Genomic DNA, 24,375 nt, shown 5'->3' on the forward strand with positions numbered 1-24,375 from the left:
CTTGCTTATTGTTTACCTTATGATTGCAGGAGTTGAACTAATGCAAAGCCTGAATGAGGCCAAAAGTCAGTCCTGTCCATCAGAGAGCTTCCAGAAGAGACATGACCACTTTGATCCTTAAAAAAAGCCTGTGACAGACAGACTCATGGTTGGTAGTCATTCTTCAGCACAAAGTAGCTTAACCTTTCTATAGAAGTTCATTATATCAAGCAAACAAACAAACAAAAATACACCAAAGTGTACACATGATCTCTATTCCTCAGTTTCGATATCCTTGGATATGTTGGCCTCTGAGCACCTTGAAAAGGAAGAAACTTTGGACCTGATTTACTATTATATTCCAATCCCATATAGAGCATGGAAGAACGAACATATCTTTGGTTGAAGAGTTGCTGTGGTATTGACAGTGACTGGAGGATTTGCAAAGGTAAATGGTGTGGAGCACAGGTATGGCATGTGCTGAAATTGTCCCAGGAAATGATGAAAGCAACTGAAGCCAAGTAATTGTTCACGCACATGACATAGGATTTCCTCCTCTTCTGAAAGCAGTGGAAAATAGTGAATGATAGACCCTGTCAACAAAAACCGTAGAACTGGGGAAGAACCCAGCTGTGTTCCTAACCTTCACATTGAACTAGAAAGTTGAGGATGTCTGTTCTTAGCTGAAGGAAACTGCATCATGGCAAAATACTTGATTCACTTAACCTCTGTCCTGTTCTGTCCAGATGAGACTAACTTCTGTTGCCTGTGGTCATACTAAAGAGAAGGTCACCTGTTCTGGCTGAGAGCAGAAACTAAACAGTCCTAAGCCATGTGTTTTGTTATTTGATGACTCAGGCACTAAATGGTGAATAACAGGAGCTGAATGTGATTCAACCCAAACAAAAGTTGAACTCTTTCCCAATGCTGCATTATTGTCAGACATTCCTGAATAAGTGGTACAACCTTATGCAAAATCCAAACAAACCTAGCATGTGAAAATGGCATTTAAGCCTGAATAAAGTGTTAAAATAAACATATTAGGCAGCAAGGATATGTTTTGTAAACACATCAGGATTTGTGAACAGATTGTCATATTACATTAAAACCATTTAAAACCCCATTTGTGACTACAGCCATTTCATAACATCTTTTTCTAAGTGGCTAAAGAGACATATGTGTTTAGTCTATTAAAAGAGAGAGCAGGCACACATGGGGAGTGATAATTCCTGTGGCTGAGCCTCTGTTACACCCTGAGCTAGCTGTAACCCATGTCTCCCCATCAACACTGCTGGCACACAGATAGCACCATAGCACCCCTAAGCTTGCAGTGGAAGTCCTTTGTTGCCAGTCACCTCACTGAACAGAGGTGACCTCCTATGCTTTTATTTTTTAACAGACTTCAAAAACAGGCTTCACGGTAAAATAGCACTACCAAAGTACCACAGAACAGTGACAGGAAGTCTGGTTTAGCTAAAATGCTTTGGCCTCCATATCTTTGGCCTAATTCTTCTCAGCAATGTACATTCTCAACACTGTAGCTTACATGTGTTTACTGAATCAAGGATCAGAGACCTTCCTAAACTTTAATTTTTCTGTCTTGCTCATTCTTTTCAAGATATTTTCTACTCTTTCCATGAAGTGTAAATCCTCCAATATCAGTACTTCAGGCTGCCTCTGGGAAAAAAAAAAAAAGTCTACAGGGGACCTTAAGGATCTTTAAAAGATTGGTGCTCTTTACATTGACTACTAAGTGGGAGTCAAGACATGCAACAGGACTGTGACTTTTTGATGAGTGAAATTAGAAGACATTAATTGCATTTGCACATTTAATAGCTAATATATACATATAATAAAAAAAAAATAAATCACTCTAAATAGCAATATTGTCAAATGATACGTATTGGAGTTTCAAGACTGACTACTATGAAGCTTCTTTTTGATGGTACCTTCCCTGTTGGCAAAAACTAAGGATCTGGCCTAAGATTTTCCTGCTTGAAAAAGCAAGCAAACAAACAAACAAACAAACAAAAAACTACTATTTAAATGTTTTTATGTTTCACTCATGGACGAATTTCTTATTCCAAGTTAGCTTTTGTCCCACATCAGTGTTGTGAATTTCATGTGTTCAGAGTCAGGAGGCTGGCTTAAAAAAGAAGGGGGGGGTGGAGAGGGGAGAGGCAAAATATCAGGATCATGCAGGTGTCTGAAGCTGTTTGTATATATTTAGATTTTTATTTATTTATTTATTTTTAATACAGAATTAAAGAAGGAGATAAAAGGCTAAGAAGCAACTGCAATGATCTTAAAATAAAGTTATTCCAGCAGCCTGGGACTTGTATTGCCCCTGTTCCCAAGCTAAGTTTGCAAAGACATCTCTGTATTACAGCTCAGAACTTAACTACTCTGGTCACTTGGAAATGGGCCCAGAGACAGCTCTGGTAAAGCACAGTTTATCATTAGTTGCAAACTTTTATAGGCTTAGTTATGTGTGTTGTTGTGAGATGCACACTAATTATTTTACTCCCTTCCCAGCCTGCTGTTTCCAAGTTTGGAAACACTAGGTCCCAGCCATTGACTTTTCAAAACAGAATTTCAGTCTAGCTGAAGTTAATTAATTTAAATTGAGCTCCAACTCCCATTCATCTTTCATAAGCTATCCTTTTCCTCTGCTTCAGCAAAATCTTAGTACCTCATCTGCTGGACTGGTCCTCATGAGCAGTGTGCAGCATGGGCACAGGTATTAACCCTTCTCTAGCACTTGCATTGCCACTGAGATAACCTGCAGAGAGACCATTTAAAGCTTATTATGAAGTATTTTTTTCAGATGTAGAAATGCTGGGAAAACAAACACAAAGCTTGTTTATTTGATCACAGTATATAGGAGACATAGAGATTATAAGGCAGTGATGATGATTTACAATTGCATGGGTCCTGCCCCCAAAGGACATATTTTGTGTTTAGGGTAAGGCTCCTTTATCTTACCATGGCACTACAGAGGGACCCCAAAATGAAGATATATCCTTGATCCCCCTGAGGTTTCTTTCAGGGTAACTGAGCTGTTGAATTAAGGAGTCAGACTCCAAGTGCTTGCTAAACCGTAGGCAAAGAAGAACTGTTCAGCCTGCCTCCAGCTGTTTCTACATGTCCTGTTTCCAAAACTGCCACTGCTTAAAATTCCCAGAGCATGCTTTCAGAGATGTCTCTGAAACTCAGAAGCTCCTGTTTGGAATATTAACTGTAAATAACCTTCCAAGATAAGCTTTGTATGGCAAAGAGGAAAAAAAAAAAATCCTTTGACTCTTCCTTGATGATGTAGCACAATGTTCCCTTACTGTAAACTTCTCCCATTCATCTATGCTGCAGATATGTCTAATGAAATGTCTTTCAACTCCATAGACACTTGTTATGCACATCCCCATTAAGTCACTGTACATAGCCATAGCAGATAGTTCCGCTGGCACAATAGGACAATCCAAATGAGGTGATGTTGTGTTTCTCAGCTGCCACTGTCCAGGAGGATATACAATGAGATACAGGCGAGAACTCAATTAAAATTGGCATTTTAATTCAGATGACTTAAGAATTTCCTTCTCCTAAAGATGGATAAAGAGGTTTCCTATCTTTACATTTCAACCCACTGGCTGATAAATTCAAGGCACTTCTTGTCTGCAGATACAGCTAGCTGCAGAAGCTGCCATGCCATCAGAAATCACTTGAGAGAGACAGCCAGGGATTCAAGCTGCTTCTTAGCACCACTAAATAGGTTGATGCCTATAATTCCTAAAACCATAACAGCTCACTAGTAATTTCTGTCATTTCAACAATATAGTTTTAGAAGAGATTTAAAAATGTATCACCACTATTTCATCAAATGCCACATTTCACCTTCTGTAGCCACTATTTTGTATCCTTCTTTGCTATTAAATTGACTTCAGTTCTTCAAATGACACATCTGTTTAAGCCTTATCTGTTCAAAGAAAGCTAATAAGCATAGCTAGGTTTAAAAGGATTAACTTGGATGGGAATTCTAAAAGTTTTCAAACATTCTTGATAGTATTTGCTATTAAAAAAGGGAAAAAATGAAAAAAAAAATGTATTTACCTTCTTAAAAACTCTCAAACTTAGAACGATGAGAGATTAATTCCTTAGCAGGTTAAATGGATGAGGATGACATTTCTGTGCTTAGGGAAGCTCCAGATATCTATCTAATGTCTCTCTCTGTACTTTTAAGATCTGTGCTGGAAAAGAGGATAAGTTGCATTTTTATTTTTTTTTTTATTTTGAGCAGTAAAATTCAGAATACCTATACATATATGAATGCTTTATTCAGTTATATATAGATATGTCTGAATTGCTGAAAAAAAAAATACAAAGAAAAAAAATGTTACTGTATGAAATGTTGATAAGCCACTTCATTTAAAATAAATAAGTAAATCTTTAACCAGTTGTTTTCCTGTTTTTGTTCCATAAACATATGTTCCTATGCTCTGTACTGTACACCTTGCTGTAGGCCAAGTTGCACATCTTTAACAAGCACAATAATGAGGTTCAAACAGTCAGAAGTCATCTGAAAAACATTCAGAATGATTTTAGATACAGAGGACAAATTCACATCTATGTCAGATAAGCAGCATGAACTGCACATTGGGTCCTGGACAAAACACTTGGCTCTGCTGAAATCAGTGTCTGTCTTTACGAAGAGTTCAGCAACAGTGATGTGAGATATGGAGAGCTGACTTTCACTAGAAAAAATTCCCATATGCATCTGTTTAGGGATAAAATATGGATGAAAGAGGTAAAATCCATGCATTATAAAATTGTGTAAAACTCAAGCTCAGACAGGGCAAGACTGCAAAATTCGAACTTAGGATGAGATGCTTCAGAAAATTACCTACCAGAGACAATGGAAAATTGTCCCAGATTCTGAAATAATGAATCTCAATGCACTGAACTAAAGAAGAAATAGTTGACACTTAAGAAATAGAAAATATTGCTAAATTTACTTGTTGTCTGCCACCAGACAAGAATAAAGTCAAAGAATAAAGACAAGAACAAGAATAAAGTGTTTGTTTGTTTATTTGTTTGTTTGTTTGTTTGTTTTTTAAATGAAAATTGAAAGCAAAAAGCTATTGCCACCATTTCTCCAGGAGACACAGACTCTCACGAGTAATTCTGTCTCTCTCTGTATATGGATTTTAGATGCAATTACAACTGAAAGAGAGAGAAGCCAAGCAAAGCAGACACAGGCACTAATACTATATCTGTCAGTCACAAAGATGAGCTGCTCACCTCTAGCTTTAACCAAATTAACACATCAGTGACTTATGCATAACTTTGGGACTTTAATTCACAGCTTGACAAATGATAAACAAGAAACCAAGGTACGGATTTCACATTTTTCAGTAAATGCTTCAAAGGCAGCTGGATCCAGTGAATAGCCCGAGTGATGCAGTAGGTGTGCTTGCTGTGGCAGAATATCCCAAATTTCCCAATCCGAGTTTTCTTACCATACAGAGGTAGACCAGGAGGTAATATACAGAAATGCATAAAGAGAAAATAGGGCTTTTGATTTAGGTTTAGGATCAGCTTAAAGACAACCTAGAAATCTCTTCAGTTGTTCCACTGTGGTAAAACTAAAACTATAGAAAGTGAATTCAGAAGGGAAACTTTTATCAATTTTGTCTGTAAACCAAAAGGCAGACCTTGTAGGTTGGCTCAGCCCCAAAGGTTCCTGTCAGTATCAGCTTTCATCAGTAAGTCAGAGTGGAGGCTGAGAACCTACTCTGTGTCCATATTCATTTGTATGCACAAGGGAGAGACATAAACCCACTGAACATCTAACCAAGAATCTTTGGAAATCTAGTTTACTTTCCATCCTCATTTCCACCTTTCTTAATATTCCCCCCCCCCCCCCCCCACTGTAATCTTACGATTGACTTCAGTGGATTTATCATGATTCATTTCAGGTGAAAAGAGATGAACTTTTATTTAATCCAACCTAAATATTGTTTTCAAATACAGATAATGTAAAAACACATTGTTTTTTTGGATTGGCAGCCTTTCTAAGTAAGTTGTAAAGCTCCATGGGAACTGTAAGAAAATGGACCTCCCCATAAAAATCTGGATTCGATTCTAAGTTGAATTTCTAAGCCATTTCCCTTCAAAATTCAGCATGGTTCAGCTTCTAAGACATTGCATAACTTTAATTACTAGTGGAAAATGATCATTTCACCCAGTTAATCTAGTTTGTCTTTGAAAGTATAATAAAGTACTATCTAATAATAAAGTATGTGCTTATCATCTGACCAAGCTTCTAGTTAAAGTACTGTTTACTGATCTAATGATCTGGCTTTGCTTTAAACAATAACATCTAAATATAAACATTATTCCTCCACTTGATCTCCTACACATTTGATTTTATGTAGGTCATTAATGATGCCAGAAAGGATAGGCTTTAATGCATTTAAATAAAATAAAGTTGAAGAAACACGTGGGAGAAAAAGAATCCAGCCCAGCAGTTGAGGTATGTTGGCTAATAATTTCAGTTAGTGCAATGCCCAAGAGGCAGGTGTCCTATTTAGATATAGGCTCTTCTAGCACGTCATAGTGTTGGGCTAAAAACTACAGACCAAAAGACCCATCAGAACCTGGCTGACTATTCCTTAGACCTAATACAGAGAATAGGCTTGCATTAAAAAAAAAAAAAAAAAAAAAAAAAAAAAAAAAAAGTAGTTACATCAAATAATTATTTGAGCAGGTGAGCAAGTATATAGAAAGGATGTGAAACAAAGTCCAAAGTGTCAGTTTTTTTCAATGTGATGAGTCCAAGAGACTGAATCAGCATGTTTATGTCTCACATAAAACTCCAGTATCTTCACTAAATAAACGTACCCATAAATATTGTGCTGACAGTTCAGCGTGTCAGTAATTGACAACTGCAATTACTCCTCTTTTGTCTATTCTATTTTGTGAAATAGAAGCGGAACTGTTATGAGTAGAATTCTTTGGCAGAAAAGCACCAACACAAATGAGAAGCTGTGTGAAAGTCCTGTAAGTCATAGAATAAAATAATAGAATTATAGAATAACTTAAGCTGGAAAAAAACTCCATCATCAAGTCTAACCATTAACCTAGCAGTGCCAAGTCTACTATTGAACCATGTCTCTAAACATGATATCTACAAATCTTTTAAATACCTCTAGGGATGGTGACTCAACTATTTCCCCGTGCAGCCTGTTCCAATGCCTCACAACCCTTTCAGTGAATAATTTTTTTCCAAATATCCAGCATAAACTTTCCCCAGTATAACTTGTGGTCATTTCCTCTTGTCCTATTGCTTGTTACCTGGGAGAAAAAATCAACACTTTCCTCACTACAACTTCTTTTAATTTAACTGTAAATAGTAAGGTCTTCCCCGAGTCTCCTTTTCTCCAGACTGAATAACTCCAGATCTCTCAGCTGCTCCTCGTAAGACTTGTTCTCTAGACCATTTACCAGCCTCTTTGCCTTTCTTTGGACAAGTCCTCATAGTGATGTAGCCAGGAGAGCTTCTGTCTCTCTGAACAGGAGATGTGGTAGAATTAGGACAGATTCCCTCTGCTCCCATGGGTATAGAAAATGTCATGTCATCCCAACTTTATTTCCTGTTGCCTGAACTTCTTTCAGTAAAGGATGAGGTTAACATTCAAGCATAGTTTACAACAACATTCAAAATGATATTACTGAAAGAGAAGCATACCTTGGTTAGAGTTCAGAGGCCTTGATTTCAAAACCATGAAATAACATGAGACTCATGCAGAACCCAATGTGAGAGTTGTAAAAAAACAAATGTTGCCGGACATTTGAGAAAAACGGAAAGCTGGTGGTTTAGTTCCATAAGTTACATTTCTGAATGAACAAGAGGATTGCTGGCAATAATAATCAAGTCAATGTGATAAATGTGTACATTTGAGTGAATTTTTCACTCTAAGCATTTGCAGCAAACAAGCAAGATGGTCACAAGTGTTGTGGTCACACCCTTAGAGACACACATGGTAGGGCAGAAGTTGGCCTTGTGTTAGAAGCAGGTGTGTCCAATATTCCCAGAAAATGTGTCCATATAACCATGACAGAAAATATCATTGGAAGAACATTTTGGGTGTCTTTGGCACAGCATATGAAAAAGAAAAGAAGCAAAACACAGTTCTCTGTGGCTTGAGGGTCACCCAGAAGCTGTTCCCACAGTTCTATTTAGCTAATGAAGTCATACAAACTGTGCGCAAAGTGGCACTAGTGACCCCTGTGTTGCTGGATGCTGAACTTTAAAGGTAACACGATAATGGTTTAAGACATAGAAACAAAGGAAGCCTATGTGTAACCACATAAGCAGGAGACTGACAAACAAAGATGCTATAGAATGGAAATAGATAATTTCAGGCAGGGAGAATGTAAAGTAATCGCTCCTGCTAGTTCCACTGTTCATTGCCATGCAGGCTTGGCTTCTGTTCTCCTCTATTTTTCCACCTTTTATACTCAATAAAGAGATTTGTTTTCTAACATGGAGCAAAAGCACATAAACAGAGTTACTAATTCCCCTCCAATTTTCACATACACATGTGAACATAGGAGTATCCTACTCAGGGTTGTGAGATGCACTGTCCTCTTGTGTAAGAAGCCTTGACATAAGACACTGAATGCCTCATTAAACTTTTATCTTTTCTCCTTATTTAAGTCCCCAAATAATTGCATGTCTTGCTTTCTTTTTCTTTTCTTTCTCTTTCCCTCTTTCATTTTGTGTTTTTCTTTTAATTCTTTCCTTTTTTTTTTCCTTTTCTTTCTTATTTGCCCTCTTTCTCTCTCTTTTTGCACAAACTTTGAAAATAAGATTGGGAAAAAAAAAGAATTTCCATGGGTTTATAGTCAATTTGTTTTCAACCTTAAATTCTATAAAAACTTTGGCAATAAATAAAGAAAAATTAAACTTCTAAAGCAGATCAGAAGAACTTAGAAATATTTAAGTTCCCACGCTAGTTTCATGAGTTTGCTGGTATATCAGTAAATTAACAAATTAAAATACACTAAAAACATAAGGTAGTATTCTTATCATTTTTCATTTCATTTTAGCCCAATGTTTTTTGCTAAACAACGTAAGGTAAAGGGAATAAAAACATATATCATCTTTTTTTTTGAAACCCGAGTTGCTAATGTCTTATGTGCCTTCAAGTCACAAGAACAGGAGGGTATACATTTTTCATGAAAGCTGTACTTATACATCTGTCTTTCAGTCTTTAATGCATTCTTTTTTTCCAGATTGCTCATCCATAGTAAAGATTTGTTGTGGTCCCCATTTTGCAGCTGTAGTCCTGAGAAGTGGACACATTCACACAGCACTTCTCTAGAGCTGAACAACACAAGCAAGCCTTGTGCTCCAGCCCTGAGGCTAAGTGGAGTAGCCTGACTCATGTCCACATGCCTAAATTCTCCTTTCAAGAAAAAAAAAAAAAAAAAAGGAAAAAAAAAATGTGGCCACATCCAGATTGCCTACTGGGGACAACACTTGTCTTGTACTATTATTTGGAAGAGTTTGTAAGTAGCTGAGCCCAGATCAATGTCATGAAGTGTGACGATGGCTGAACCAAGTAGACCATAGCCACTATCCAGCCTGCCCCACTGCAGGTAAGTCAAGGACACAGCCATAGGGACTCCCAGAAGGAGAAGAGTTTGGTGACTCAAGACACAAATTGTTATTTCAGACACTGAGCAGTCCTTCAGCCTTTTTTCTTACAATTTTCATGCAAACAGGAAACTTAACAGAACCTCTATGCTCTTGTGCTAAAGGGTCTGTAAAGTCAAAACTTCATGTAAGACTTAACAGCATATGAGCCGACTTTTATTTGGAAGTTTCCATGGATGCATCATCATGATGTTGCATATGGACCTTTTTGGGAGGCCCATCCAGACAGAAGACAGTGCAAGCTAATGCAGCTGCATATTATTTCAGGACCAGAGCTGGCTTCCTCCTGGCCAGCTCTGAGCAGGAGGAAAGATCACATCTGTCTATATCTATATTTAAAGGCTGAATTGTCTGCTACAATTTTGGGGCCTGTTCCCAGCATAGCCCAGTTCATGCTCCCTACTTTGGACTTATGGTAAAAGCAGACTTTAAGCAATTTTTTCAACTAACTCCTGCATGCGTGTACTAATATATAAATGTTAAAAAAATCTGCATTTCTATAAATAGAGTTATTTTCATGAGACACATAAACAATGTTTCATTCAAAATCTACAATCTGAAAGGACACATTTTGTCTTAATAAGATATGTAGTGGGTTTCCTGTGTGTGACACTGGAATAGCGAATGTTTCCCAATGGACCATTTAACTACAATAAATCCAGGCTTGTTCCTTATAAAGAAACATTGTCAGCAACAAATTGTTTAACAGTTGTTTTAAGGTCATGCTTTCTAAACCCACCTACTTCCCACAGTATTTACAGCACCGCTATTTAATATAGTTAAAACGTGATTGATTGTACATGTGTGTGGGGGCGTGTATGTGATTATTTTCATTAAACAAAATAGTTCCATTGCCATCTTATCAGAAATTGCAGAAAGAACTGAATGAAAATGAACTGAATTAATAATAAATTGAAAGAGGATTGTGCAATGCCAGGGTTGCTACTAAAGGCGAGATGAACTTGAATCAGAATGTTTCTCAGAAGCACTTGTTTCTGGGATGCATTTGGGTTCAAACATCTGTTTTGGTGGGATAGTAGATTAAAAATTAACTAGTGCCTACCTTTGTGGGGACATGGAGTTAAATGGAACTCTCTGATAGCTCTTTTCTCCACAGCAAAATATTTCTGTGTGCTGAACACTTCTGGCTTTAGGTGAAGCTCTCTCAAACCCTGCATTCCGGGATTCCTCACATTTACACGCATATAGGGTAAAAATTGCCCTATTCTTTACCCTGTTAAAAATCTTTCCAATCTGAAGGAGCTATTTGTTTTCCTGAGTTTACATAAATATGATTTTCAAAGGATTTTATGACAGTGCACTAGACACAAACATCAAATATTTACACACATAATAAAGTGGAACAAATTTACCATACAAATGCAGCTGATTGATTCCAGAGTACCAATACTATTACCACTGATATAAAGTTTTAAGGACTGAACAGCTTAAATATCCATTTCACAGGTTAAAGGGAATGAACCTCTCTCTTTGTTTAAATATAGGGGTAAAATAATGTAAATTGGGTCACACCCAGGCTTGAACTAGTCAAACATTATGGTTGAGACAGCTGCTCAAAAACTTTGGACAGTAGATAGTTTAGAAAAACACCTTATTTTGTATACCCAAGTTTGAAATTGTTAGCCTGTGAATCTTCAACATATGTGGAGCATCCCTGCAAGTCCCTCTGCAGTGGAATGGAGAACCTGCAGCTCTACCCACCCTGAACCTAAAATTTCTTCCCCTGTGATAGAGCTCATAAGCTTTTCCCAGGCACACAGGGAGTACTCAGGTGAGACATGCGGCAAGTCCAGACCTCTTCCATCCCACTAAATTAACTTGATTTTATTGTTGCCTCATTCCCCACACTCCCAGGCCAGCCCCCGCTTGTCCATTTAATATCCAGCATTGCATCCTGTCTGACATATAGAAAGTAGATTTCCTAACTGAGGGGCTGTATCTTTTTTTGTGCTGTTCCCTGTCTACTGGGGCCCTGATTCTCAATGGGAATTCCTAGTCTCTTTTTCATTAAAATTGTAAATAATAAAGTACATCAAGATTTTGTAATATTAACCTATTAGTCCTTAGTGGGTGGGAAGGGCACCCAACCCTTAACAGCCTGGGTTTGCTATTGTTTTAGGTACTTTTGCAACCACAGGTCACCAACTAGCTATGAATCTACTGCCATCTACCACAACTCCAATTAATTCTAGCCAATATATTTTGAGCCAGCAGTAAGTTAAAATAACACCTTATTTGCTTGCATAACAGCCTTGCACATGCAATGGTTTTCCTGTATAACCGCACCTTCTGACTGGTCATGAACAACACTTTAAATAGTGCCCACATTATGATTTTTTAAGGGAAAAATCTGGGGAAGCATAGACAGTTGTTATGCAAGCAAATATGATAATCAAATTTATCACATGTTAACAGAAATCAAATATGTGACTGGTTGGCACTTCCATTGATTAAACTCTTAGAGTAAGAAGTAGGCTGGGCTTTTTATTATTATTTGTCAGGGGATAGAGCTCCCATTGTGATAGGCACTTTATATATGCAAAATGAGATGCTGTTCCCTCCTTACTCAAGAGCTGGCAATCTCCGGGCATAGACACATTGCCTGGTCACACTGCTGATCTGTGCCAAAGCTTTCAAGTCATTAGACCACACACCTTTTCTCAAATAAAATCTGTAATAATGTCTCTATTATTAAAAATGGACTTTTGCCATAAAACAAACTCATCATATTAAGCAAGTCTATGTGAGTAGAGTGGCTTGCCACATGACCTCAAAAGCCTGCGATGCCAGCTGCAACTATAAGCTATCGTTTTCTGCTCAACAGCTCACTAATAATTCAGACAACCCTTGTTCTCACTAAATTATTTTTGTGAGCTGAACTGGGAGAGCACTTGCAAGAGGAGAGCATTTTGTTAGAGTTTTCAATGCTGCTCTGAATGTGACTGGCAGCATGTTCTGGCAGTCCTCCATTTGGACGGCACAATGGTGTCACTTCTAATAATAAAGAAAGTACAGATATTTCATGAGCTTTAAAGCACCCGCTTTGCTGCAGACTTCAGGGGCCTCTTATTGCCTGGAAGTGCTAATAAGAAGGATGAAAAAAAAATAGTCTTTATTAAAAGGAACTTTTAATGTTGGATAATCTGGCCCTATCGTTTTATCTTTTATTTTATTTTATTTTATTTTATTTTATTTTATTTTATTTTATTTTATTTTATTTTATTTTATTTTATTTATTTTATTTTAATTTATTTTAAAGATTATGATAATGTATTTTACCTAGAAATACCTTGATTGGATATCAGATTACTTTCTAATCACATTTGAACTGTTTGGTGACTGTAGATAGCATCACTTTGGGGGGGGGCAATTGCTTTCTCTTTCTTTCTCCTCCATTTTTTGGACTGCTGTGTTCAATTGTTTGGCTAAGTTATTTAATCTTTATCCGTGGAGGTATTCCAAATCTCTCTGGACATGGTCCTGGGCAACTTGTTCTGGGTGGCCCTACTTGATATGGAGAGTTGAACCAGATGACATCCAGAAGCCATTTCCAACCTCAACAATTCCATGATTACGTGAATTAGATTTAAGGATTTTCAACAGAAAGAGTGGTTCTCATTGTGCAATTGTGCAGTGCCCTGCTCCACAGTACACACAGAAACAAGTAAAACCAAAGGCCAAACACTCATTTATTTAAATTGTGGCACAAAAACTGATTTAAATATGAAAAAGTTATATTTATCTGGTATTTACATTCTTTGGATGTATTCTTTGAGAGAGAACTGCTTATTTCCAGGTAGTCTGATGAAAAACACTGTTGGACTAACTCAACTGAGTAAAGCAGAATGACGAATACAAGAGATCTTATTCCTGAGAAAATTGCATATCTTCAGAGGAAGGCTGATGACCTGGTCTTTAAGACATTTTGGAGCCCAAAGAGCATTAAAACAAAAACTAAGATTCCTCCAGTCTGTCATCCACTTCGCTATAAAACACAGGTACAGGTCTCACAGTTTTACTTGACTTACGATTTTTTCAAGGCAGGTAAAAAGCTATGCATTTCATTGTTCAGTTCTTATGAAAGCAAGCTGTGAGCTTTTGTATATGTTGTGTGTCTATCCCAAAACATTTGATCCTCTGGCCTGGCCTGACACCATAATTTTACCATTAGCACTGAACAGAAGTAGCTATATTTTTCCAGTGTTTCAGGTAATATCCACAAAGAGTGTTTTAACATTGTGTGTGTATCTACAGCCTTCAGTCTCATTAAAATCAGTGGCAAAAAAAATCATGTCTAAGCTAAATAAGAAGGGCAGGGATTGGGGACTTCTTTATGAGCCTTTAGTTTGATGTTAACATTATTTCTTTATCACTAATACATATTCTAATAAAGGTGAAATAAATGAAAAATAAACACACCTTACCAGAATGCAAGATGTTCTAGAAGTAATGCATTTCCAGGAAAGATGTTGATGACACCGTGAGTCAGATAAAACCTGTATATAAAAACATATATTCAGACCGAAGCTACCATTGTTAATTCAAGATACTATTTTCTCTCCTTTAACTCGCACTTTTATCTGACAGCTGTAAAGGCTTTCAGCCATAATAAATCTCCCTCTGACTTCCCAAAGCAAACAGTGCTGAAGAGAGTGATCCCTCCAATAACATATTGTCAGCTTGAATCACTACTGTGTTGTGAGTCACTCAGATAGTCTGTGCTGGTTTCTTCCCAGGTTTCTTTTGGTCCTTATTGTCTATATCTGCCCTCAATCCTAAAAAGACATTTAACTGTAGCTATACCTGTTGATTGGGTGAATTGTTCTTTTCCTGTTAAATCTGGCAATTTTTAAGTGTGAGAAATTCACCAGACATGATGTTTGTCTTCTCTGCAAAGTTGTTCAGTGGGTTACTTGTTCTCTTTGCAGATAATTTTAGTCATTCAAATCTCAGGTTATTTAAGTAAAAAACAACTACAACAAAAATTGATTACGTAAGGATTTTTTGTTTACAACTGATCTACTAGGCCTTTAATAGAAAGACCAGAGTGTGGTGTGTATGTATATATATAGATAGATATATATATCTATATATATATAGAGATATCTATCTATCTATCTATCTATCTATCTATCTATCTATCTATCTATCTATCTATCTATCTATCTATATCTATATATATATAGATATATATATCTATATAGATATATATATAGATATATATATATCTAGATAGATAGATATATAGATATATATATATATCAGGTCCCTATGTCCCCATTAACACTGCGGTGTGATTAACTGTCCAGCACAACTCAAATTCTTCTATATGGTTTTAAGACATGGGAAATGGAAAAAATAAAAGAACTGGAAACTAATCAAGACTTAGACCTGAGTACCCCAGATCAGTTCCTAGCTTGATAAAGGCAATTCCTGCTGATTTACTCAGATAACACTCCATTTGCAGTCCTAGTTACTGCTAGTAATCTCTTACACACTTCACAGTCTCCTTTTGTGTTATAGGGCACCTAGGTACCTCTTTTACCTCTGGGATTTTGGGGACTGCCTTGCTGGAGAGCAGCGAAGGGGAAAGAGATTTGGGGGTCGTGGTGGACAGCAGGATGACCACTGTGCCCTTGTGGCCAAGAAGGCCAATGGCATCCTGGAGTGTGGTTAGTAGGTTGAGAGATGTTCTTCTCCCTCTCTACTCTGCCCTGTGAGACCTCATCTGAAATATTGCATCCAGTTCTGGGCACCTCAGTTCAAGAAGAACAGGGAACTGCTTGAGAGAGTCCAGCGCATAACCACAAAGATGATTAAGGGAGTGCATCTCCTTTAAAAGGAAAGGCTGAGTTTTAAAAGCTGAGTCTCTTTAGCTTACAGAAGAGGAGACTGAGGGTTGACCTCATTAATGTTTATAAATATGTAAAGGGTAAGTGTCAGGGGGTTGGAGTCAGGCTCTTCTTGGTGACATCTAATAATAAGACAAGGGGCAATGTGTACAAGCTGGAACATAGGATGTTCTGTTTAAATATGAGACAAAACATTTTCATGGTAAGGGTGACAGAACACTGGAACAGGTTGCCCAGGGTGGGTTGTGGAGTCTTCTTCTCTGGAGACATTCAAAACCCACCTGGATGCATTCCTGTATGACTTGATCTAGGTGTTCCTGCTCTGTCAGTGAGATTGGACTAGATGACCTTTCAGGGTTTCTTCCAATCCCTAACATTCTGTGATTCTGTGTGATTTTCACACAAGGAAAGAGTGAACTCTAGAGAAGAGTTTGATGCAGAATTTTCTCAACTTACTTTGCTCTGACGTTGGGAGAAAATGTCCATCATTTTATATGCACCATGTGCCACGTCCTGGCAACAGCAAAATCTCCACAGTGACAGAAATCCTGTAATGTGGATTCTGGGTAATATAGAAGGTCAGCTGCACAGATAACAAACCAGCTCAGGGTAACGGGGCCTCTTCAGAGGCATCAGATGGCTTTGGTAGACATACATAGTTACATATATGCAATTGTTCTCATTTCACCCTAGTGAGATATGCAAATCTAACAGTGTGGAAAATACCTTCAATCATCCATGAGTACCACCAGAAACTTCATTAATTACTTAGATGTAAGTAACAGTCATAGAGAAAAATGCTTTGAGAAAAGTATTTATCTGCACCAGTTCAACTACCTCATAAAGCCTATGGCTGAAGGCACAAAGAGAAGAGGAGCTGGCTGTTGAATATTCATATCAATATACTATACTGTTAACTTTTCCTTTTTATATGTAGCTTCAGTATCTGTGGTAAATATTTGAGTGAAAAGAAGTTACAAATTTTCTATGCTAAAAACACTTCTTATTTTTAAGAGCTTTCTTATATGCAATTATTTTTGCTCTTCTTTCCAGTGTCTGACAAGAAGCTGTTTGTTAGAGTTTCTGTGTTCTTTAACAGTGAATGCAAGTTGGAAAACTGAAGGCACCCAGGCAGAAGAAAAGAGCTATGGCTTTTGCCAGATGAAGTGTGAGAGTCCTAAATTTCTCTAACATACAGATATCAAGTATTTAAGAATCTGGAAACACTCTGGAGACAGTCTCTGAGAAAGGAGTCACTGATGTGGCCTATTCTTCAAAATGCCCTTGCTGCCAGTAGCAGCTCAATACTATTCTGACTGAGCTTTAGACAGATGCACTCATGCAAATCCCAGCTATCATCAGGCATCATAGAGCAGCTGAATAATGTTGTAATGGGCTAAAATTCAAAGATTCCTCTCAAAATGTCTAAATCATTGCTTTCCATATGCCGCCCCAAGGTAGAGGTGGATATACCAGAAAGATTTCAATGGAGGGTCACCAAAATGGTAAAGTGACAGAAGAAGCTCTCTTACAAAAAGAAGCTGAGAGAGCTGAGACTCTTGAATTTGGAGAAGGGGAGGCTCAGGGAGATCTTATCAAAGTCTATAAACACCTCAAGTGAAGATGCAAAGCAAACAAAATCAGTGGTGTCCAGTGCCAGGACAAGAGTCAATGGACACAAACTGGAACACAACCGGTTCCCTCTGAAAATCAGGAAGCATTTCTGTGCAGTGTGGGTGACCAAGCAGTGGCACAGGTTGCCAGGAGAGGTGGTGGTGGACTCTCCCTTCTTGAAGATCTTCAAAAGCCACCTGGTATGGTCCCTGAGTACCTTGTCTGGATGTCCCTGCTTGAGCAGAGGGATTGGACCAGATGGCCCCCAAAGGTTCCTTCACCTTAATCATGTTGTGATTCTGGGATTCCATGGTTTCAAAATGTATTAAGGGAACTTAGATGAGAAATGAACTGAGAAAGTCCACTGGCCTTAAAATTGAGATAGATCTTGGTAGTCTACTTCTAATGAAATGGAAGATCCTATGTAGATATTGACAATTCTCTGGTTGTTTTTGTTGTCTTTCCACTCAGTATACTAGCTTGCAGGTCCAATGAACATAAAGTCTTGTAGGTGCCAAATAAAATGAAATAGGAATTCAATAGAAGGAAGGTATGTCACCCAGAGGGACTTAGACAGGATTGAGAAATGGGACCATGTAAGACTCATGAAACCTTACAAGGCCAAGTGCAAGGTTCTGCACATGAGTTGGGGCAATTCCTGGTGTAAGTACAGACCAGGATTGAATGGATGGAGAGCAGCCATGTAGAAAAACACGTGGGGATATCAGTGGATGCAACATTGGACATGAGCCATCAGTGTGTGCTTGCATCTCGGAAAGCCAACCATATCTTTGGCTGCATAAAAAGAAGCATGGAGTCACCAGGTCGAGGGAGGTGATTCTCCTGCTCTACTCTGCTCTTGTGAGACCCCACCTTGAGTGCTGCATTCAATTCTAGGGTTCCCAGCAAAAGAGAGCCATGGACCTGTTGGTACAGGTCCAGAGGAGGACCATAAAAATGATCCAAGGACTGGAGAGCCTGTCCTACAAAGAAAGGCTTACAGAAGAGAAGGCTCCAGGGAGACCTTATTGCAGCATTTCAATACTTAATTGGGGGCTTATAAGAATGTGGAGAGAGATTTTCTACAAGGGTATGTAGTGACAGAACAATGAGTAATGGTTTTAAACTAAAAGAGGGTAGAGTTAGATTTGACATAAGGAGGAAATTCTTCATTCAGAGGGTGATAAGGCACTGGAAGAAGTGGCCCAGAGAAGTTGTGGATGTCCCATCCCTGGAAGTGTTTAAGACCAGGTTGTATGGGGCTATGGGCAACCTGGTCTAGTGAAAGATATCTCTTCCCCTGGCAGGGGGGTTGGACTAAATGATCTTTAATCCCCTTCCAGCACAAAACGTTTTATGATTTTATGAAAAATACACTATCCAAAAAAATATCTTTTGGTATTGCCATGGCAAACATGCCTTTAAAATATAGTGGGGTTCCAACATTTATCCAAGGTGAATTACCATATAAAAAGTTATAGATTAGTGTTTTGCATGAATTACTTTCAACTGCCTTGGTGCATATTGTAAGCTTAATATAACAATGCAATCGATAAAAGCAAGTATGGAAATCAAAGTACTACTTGATTTTAATCATCTGTGTTGTTTTCCAGGCACTTGTGGGCATTTGGTGGTATCCCCTAGCCTGTGGAAGCTCCCCTGTCTAATTCTAAATCAACCAGTTTTATCAACAAATATATTGAAAAGCAGATCTTGGCATCACCAGGGGAGGTTTAGGTTGGATATTAGGAAGAAATTCTTTACTGAAAAGGTTGTTAGGCATTGGAATAGGCTGCCCAGGGAAGTGGTTGAGTCACCATCCATGGAGGTCTTTAAAAGATGTTTAGATTTAGAGCTTGGTGATATGATTTAGTGGAGGCCTGGTTAGTGTTAGGTCAGAGGTTGGACTGGATGATCTTGGAGGTTTCTTCCAACCTAGATTGTGATTCTTTGATTCTGTGATTCTGTGATCCTCATTTGTAACTGTTTGATCTGTTGACAAATGTTATCAAAACTCTAGTACTCTAATGGGTTGATAAGATTTTGGTCCTCCTTAGTCACTGTATTTTTCTTCAATTTGCTCTTGCTCACACATGCACTTTTGCACATGTTCACATCCATATTTCTTTCAATCTAATTTTTTTTTTTTGTGTGTGTGTGACATTTCTCATGGTGATGAACTAGTGAACAGAACAGGTGGAGTTTTCCAGATGTCAGGTGGGTCTGTGCTGCTTAGAAAAACATTTCAAGGAGAAAATAGCTCATGTTGATTGCTTTGAAAACTGGTGATTCCTTTTCCTAAAAGAGCAAACTCAAAAATGGTTGCCTTTGGCAGGTAAACATACTGTTTTGCTTCAGGCAAAAGAGAAGGGAAAAACCTTGCACTGGTTAATTTTTTATAAGGTAAAACATTCAAAGAGGAGAAAGTGGTTTTGATCAGTGACAGGAGGCTGCCTATAAAAACAGTCAGGTTCAGTCCCATATTTTAATTAAATATATTTGCTTTATGGTAGAGAAGTTATGGAAATACATGAACTGGGATTTTCCTTGGGTGCCCTATCTCTCAGATCTATTTCTCTTTCTCAGGTAGATGAAGAATTGTCATGCATTTGCCCCAGGCTTGAATTCATCATTTTCATAAGCAAGTTGTATTTTTCCCCTCAGTGTGATCCCAGTAATGAACTCCTCCTCCCCCTCCCCCCCCAACAACAAACCAGAAATGCATTCATTTTATTTGCTTGTTTATTTTCTCTAAAGTCATTGACTTGGGGATGAAGGATGCCTTGTTTTTCATTAACCTGCAGAAACATGACTTTTTTTTACTAGTCATGTGTTGGTTAAGAAATATTTTTTCAGCGTCAGACAAAACACTGTACAGGCTTCAACCACAAATGAGTCTCTCACATCACTGGAAGAAGAGGGAAATTAATAAATAAATAAAATGAATGGAGAAAGGGGAAGGGGGAAGGGGGAAGGGGGAAGGGGGAAGGGGGAAGGGGGAAGGGGGAAGGGGGAAGGGGGAAGGAGGAAGGAGGAAGGAGGAATGGGGAAGAGGAAAGGGGAAGGGGGAAGGGGGAAGGGGGAAGGGGGGAAGGGAAGGGAAAAGGGAAGGGAAGGGAAGGGAAGGGAAGGGAAGGGAAGGGAAGGGAAGGGAAGGGAAGGGAAGGGAAGGGAAGGGAAGGGAAGGGAAGGGAAGGGAAGGGAAGGGAAGGGAAGGGAAGGGAAGGGAAGGGAAGGGAAGGGAAGGGAAGGGAAGGGAAGGGAAGGGAAGGGAAGGGAAGGGAAGGGAAGGGAAGGGAAGGGAAGGGAAGGGAAGGGAAGGGAAGGGAAGGGAAGGGAAGGGAAGGGAAGGGAATTAGAGGCAATTGCAGCATCATCTATAGAAACTTACGAATTTACTGATTTTTATAAAATTCCTTGACTGTCCTTCCATTTGCTCCCATGGGAAAATAACTTTTACCATGTTTAGTTGGGCAGACATTTCTTCATCACCCCTTACGTAATTTCAGAGAGCAAAGGAAATGTGCCAAATTCCTTACCCATCTACTTGTCTATAAACCAGGAGGAAACTCATGGACAAAGAGAACAAGAAGGGGCAAGTCAGGTTCTTGCTGAAGACCTGCAGGGCCCTGTAGGCCCAGAGCATCAGGGCTGTGTATCCTGTGGCACTGTACAGTCTAATCTATGAAATACGAGGCCTGTGGAGAGGTAATTTAAGTCTTTACTGTTATTCTAGGTAAAGTGTTCTCTTTCTGTGGAAAGTATCAAGCTCATCCATAATTATTCTGTCACTGCAGCTGAAAAACATGGATTACTAATGTGCATGACTGGGTAACACAAGAAGCCATAATGTGGTGAAATTCTGACATCAAATGAACAGAAATTCCTTTTTTTTTTGGTGTGAAATGTCATCTCCAAGGAAAATATGTAGAAAAAAATATACATCTGCCTAGCATAGAATCTGCTTCTATCCTTTGAGTGTATTCTCAGGAATCCCTACATTACTTTGAACAAATTGTTTAACACTTTGTCCCAAGTCTACTCACTCTAAGGGACATAGTAGGATTCCAATAATTTTGAGAGATATTATTTTGAATAACAGAATGCAGAAAGTAGTCAAGATCTTGTGTTCATCTTAAGGAACATCTTGTCTTGGCAATACTGGGAAATGGTTCTTGAGCTAGATGGTCACTTTTTTGTTTCCAGAGAACTCATAAATAGTCTGCTAAACTTTTATTACAATTATACTTATTTTATTATTATATTATATATATTATATATATATTATATAGTATATATTATATAATATACTTATTATTATTATATTATAATAATTCCCGCTCTACTCTGCGCTGGTGCGGCCTCACCTCAAGTACTGTGTGCAGTTCTGGGCACCACAGTATAAAAAGGACATGAAACTGTTGGAGAGTGTCCAGAGGAGGGCTACGAAGATGGTGAAAGGCCTGGAGGGGAAGACGTACGAGGAACGGCTGAGGGCACTGGGCCTGTTCAGCCTGGAGAAGAGGAGGCTGAGGGGAGACCTCATCGCAGTTTACAACTTCCTCGTAAGGGGGTGTCGAGAGGCAGGAGACCTTTTCTCCATTAACACCAGCGACAGGACCCGCGGGAACGGGGTTAAGCTGAGGCAGGGGAAGTTTAGGCTTGACATCAGGAGGGGGTTCTTCACAGAGAGAGTGGTTGCACACTGGAACAGGCTCCCCAGGGAAGTGGTCACTGCACCGAGCCTGACTGAATTTAAGAAGAGATTGGACTGTGCACTTAGTCACAGGGTCTGAACTTTTGGGTAGACCTGTGCAGTGTCAAGAGTTGGACTTGATGATCCTTAAGGGTCCCTTCCAACTCAGGATATTCTATGATTCTATGATACCTGATGAGCCTGGTGGAATAAGGAGTTTGTCATTCCTGTAATTTCAAGTGTATCAAGTGTATGTATTTTGTAAGTTGATTAGAAATTATTGAATTCCAATTAAAAGGATTTGGTTGGTTAAATTTTGGTAAAACAAAAAGAAAAGTTTACATTGGCCAGACAATAATCTAGAACCCTAATATATATATATTTTATATATATATATAATTATATATATATATATTTTTTCTTTCTTTATATTATGAATAATCAGGAAACTGGAGACTGAAGAAAAGTCAATGTGAGATGACTAATGTAACTGCATGTAACTATTCCTAGAGATTTTTTTTTCCTCCTAACACTATTAAAACCCATGTGAATGCTGACATTTTAACCTTCATAAACTCCTGGAGGTGGTGACAGCTTTCAGCAGCTCATGTAGCTCCAAGATAAATGCTTCATAACAGGAGGCATGTGGACTAAAAACAAATAATATATATATATATATATATATATATATATATATTTTTTTTTTTTTTTTTTCTTAAATTGAACTGCTTGAGTGTGCAGGCTGAAACAATATCACTTCCTGACAAATGATAATACACTTAGGTCTCAATGTGCAAACTTTGAGGTCAGTAAAAAGTGTGCTGATTAATTCAGTGGGAGTAAGATTAGTTCCCTTGCAAGCATGGCATACAAAGCTAGGTGTAGAAATGGATTTTGGGCTGAGTTTCACACTTGTGCATCTCTGCCAGGCTGTGGTAAGGAACATTGGTGTAAAGGTCTTACTTACATCCTAACAATGAAACATCATCTCCAGAAACTTGCTCACAAATAGTTCTGGGACTGTGGCCATTAAGCTTGGTCAACACATAAATCAACTAATGAAGATTATCAGATGTGAGGATGGGACAAGTTCTGTTTCCTCAGGAGATTATACTTTGTGCTTGAGATAGTGCAGGAAGAAGAAGAGAAACTATCCACAACCTTAAGGGCACAAATTAAGGAAGAATGTCCCTGAGACTGACTCCATCAGTGGAAATAATGAAGTTTATTCATGGTAATTTTAACACCTGCTTGGGGAACTGACTGTGATTTTAACAAATGTTGATGCACTGATGGAGTCAACTCTAACAGAGTGCTCAACTTTTAAGAAAGGCTAGGCCAAGAACTTCATAAGCAATCAGATCCAAAGATTTAGGGGAAAACTTCAATTTGGATTAAAAACTGCTATTGTTTTCAAAATAAAGTTTTGAAATCTGTGTACTTCAGGGTTTAGTCTCCATTTCTGACTTTTAGAATAAAGGATGCAGTAGGATGCAGGTGGTAGGAATCTACATATTTCCAGGTTATCCCATTCTCCTCTAATCTAATATTGACTTTGTCAGAAGCAGTGCTGGAGGTAAGGAGCTCACTCTGCCCATTTCATGTTACTAATGACAACAAAACTTTGTCAAATAAAAATATTATTTTTAGCTAGAGCTTTCAACCTTCTCCTATTACAATTCTCTTTGCTGACTTGCACCAAACATCCATTACCCTCTGGGCCTGAAATGTGTGCTGTGATGGTCTCCAGTGATGTTGTCATATGCCAAAAAAGAACAATAGCGCTGGCGGGGGTTGGGGGGGGGGGGGGGGGTTTCACCTAACATTTGATGGAAAGGATCCCTCTGTGGATACTAGAATAAATAGATGACTTTACATTCATCTTCTCATGATATCTACTTTAGGGGAAGAAGGGCCTAATCTTCACCATTGGTTATGATTCTGGACTATGAGCTTAGATAGAAAAAAATAATATTTGTTTAGAAGAATCCCACTCTGCTTGTATTGTACATTCTAAATAAAACGTATCATTTATCAGTATTTCTACCATTGCAGTACTTATTAGACCCAACAAAAATGTGAGTCTCATCATAAACCCATCTCCTCTCCTTCTCTATATGTACTTGTACTGATGTGCATATGTTAAAATCAGTCTGTAACACAAGGTTTTACCAAATATAGGTGGATGAAAAGCACACAGTACTATGATCCCCATTTCACAGAGGTGGAAATGAGACACAGGCAGATTTAGGGACTTGCCCAAGGCAAGACAGGAAACATGTAGCAGAACCAGGAATCAAACCCACATCTCTTCTGTGCTTTAGCTAGGCAACTAGGGTTCCTACTAGTGCAGAGCACAAATAAGATGGGAAGTGGCACTTTGAAGCACTTTTCTCAAGATAACGTCACTGTTATTGTTATAATTTAGCAATAGATGTTATCAATATAAAAGTAAAGCCGGTTGCAATTTGAGTTTATCCTTCGTAATGACTCACTTC

General features: G+C 38.4%; 2 long non-coding RNA genes across 4 annotated transcripts in view; one reads left to right on the forward strand and one right to left on the reverse strand.

Annotated features, from left to right (window-relative positions):
* The window catches only part of LOC101795885 (uncharacterized), a 43,042-nt gene extending 38,619 nt beyond the window's left edge, over positions 1-4,423 (forward strand). For all 3 annotated transcript variants that reach the window (XR_011812014.1, XR_011812020.1, XR_001189022.5), the window contains one exon: positions 30-4,423. This is a non-coding gene — a long non-coding RNA (uncharacterized lncRNA). The remainder of the gene's footprint in view (positions 1-29) is intronic.
* LOC140003434 (uncharacterized) overlaps positions 1-14,360 on the reverse strand; it is a 35,915-nt gene extending 21,555 nt beyond the window's left edge. Inside the window, exon 1 of the long non-coding RNA XR_011812051.1 lies at positions 14,140-14,360. This is a non-coding gene — a long non-coding RNA (uncharacterized lncRNA). The remainder of the gene's footprint in view (positions 1-14,139) is intronic.
* Positions 14,361-24,375: the final 10,015 nt, after the last annotated feature.

Source organism: Anas platyrhynchos, chromosome 1, assembly GCF_047663525.1.
Source record: "Anas platyrhynchos isolate ZD024472 breed Pekin duck chromosome 1, IASCAAS_PekinDuck_T2T, whole genome shotgun sequence".
Taxonomy (NCBI): domain Eukaryota; kingdom Metazoa; phylum Chordata; class Aves; order Anseriformes; family Anatidae; genus Anas; species Anas platyrhynchos.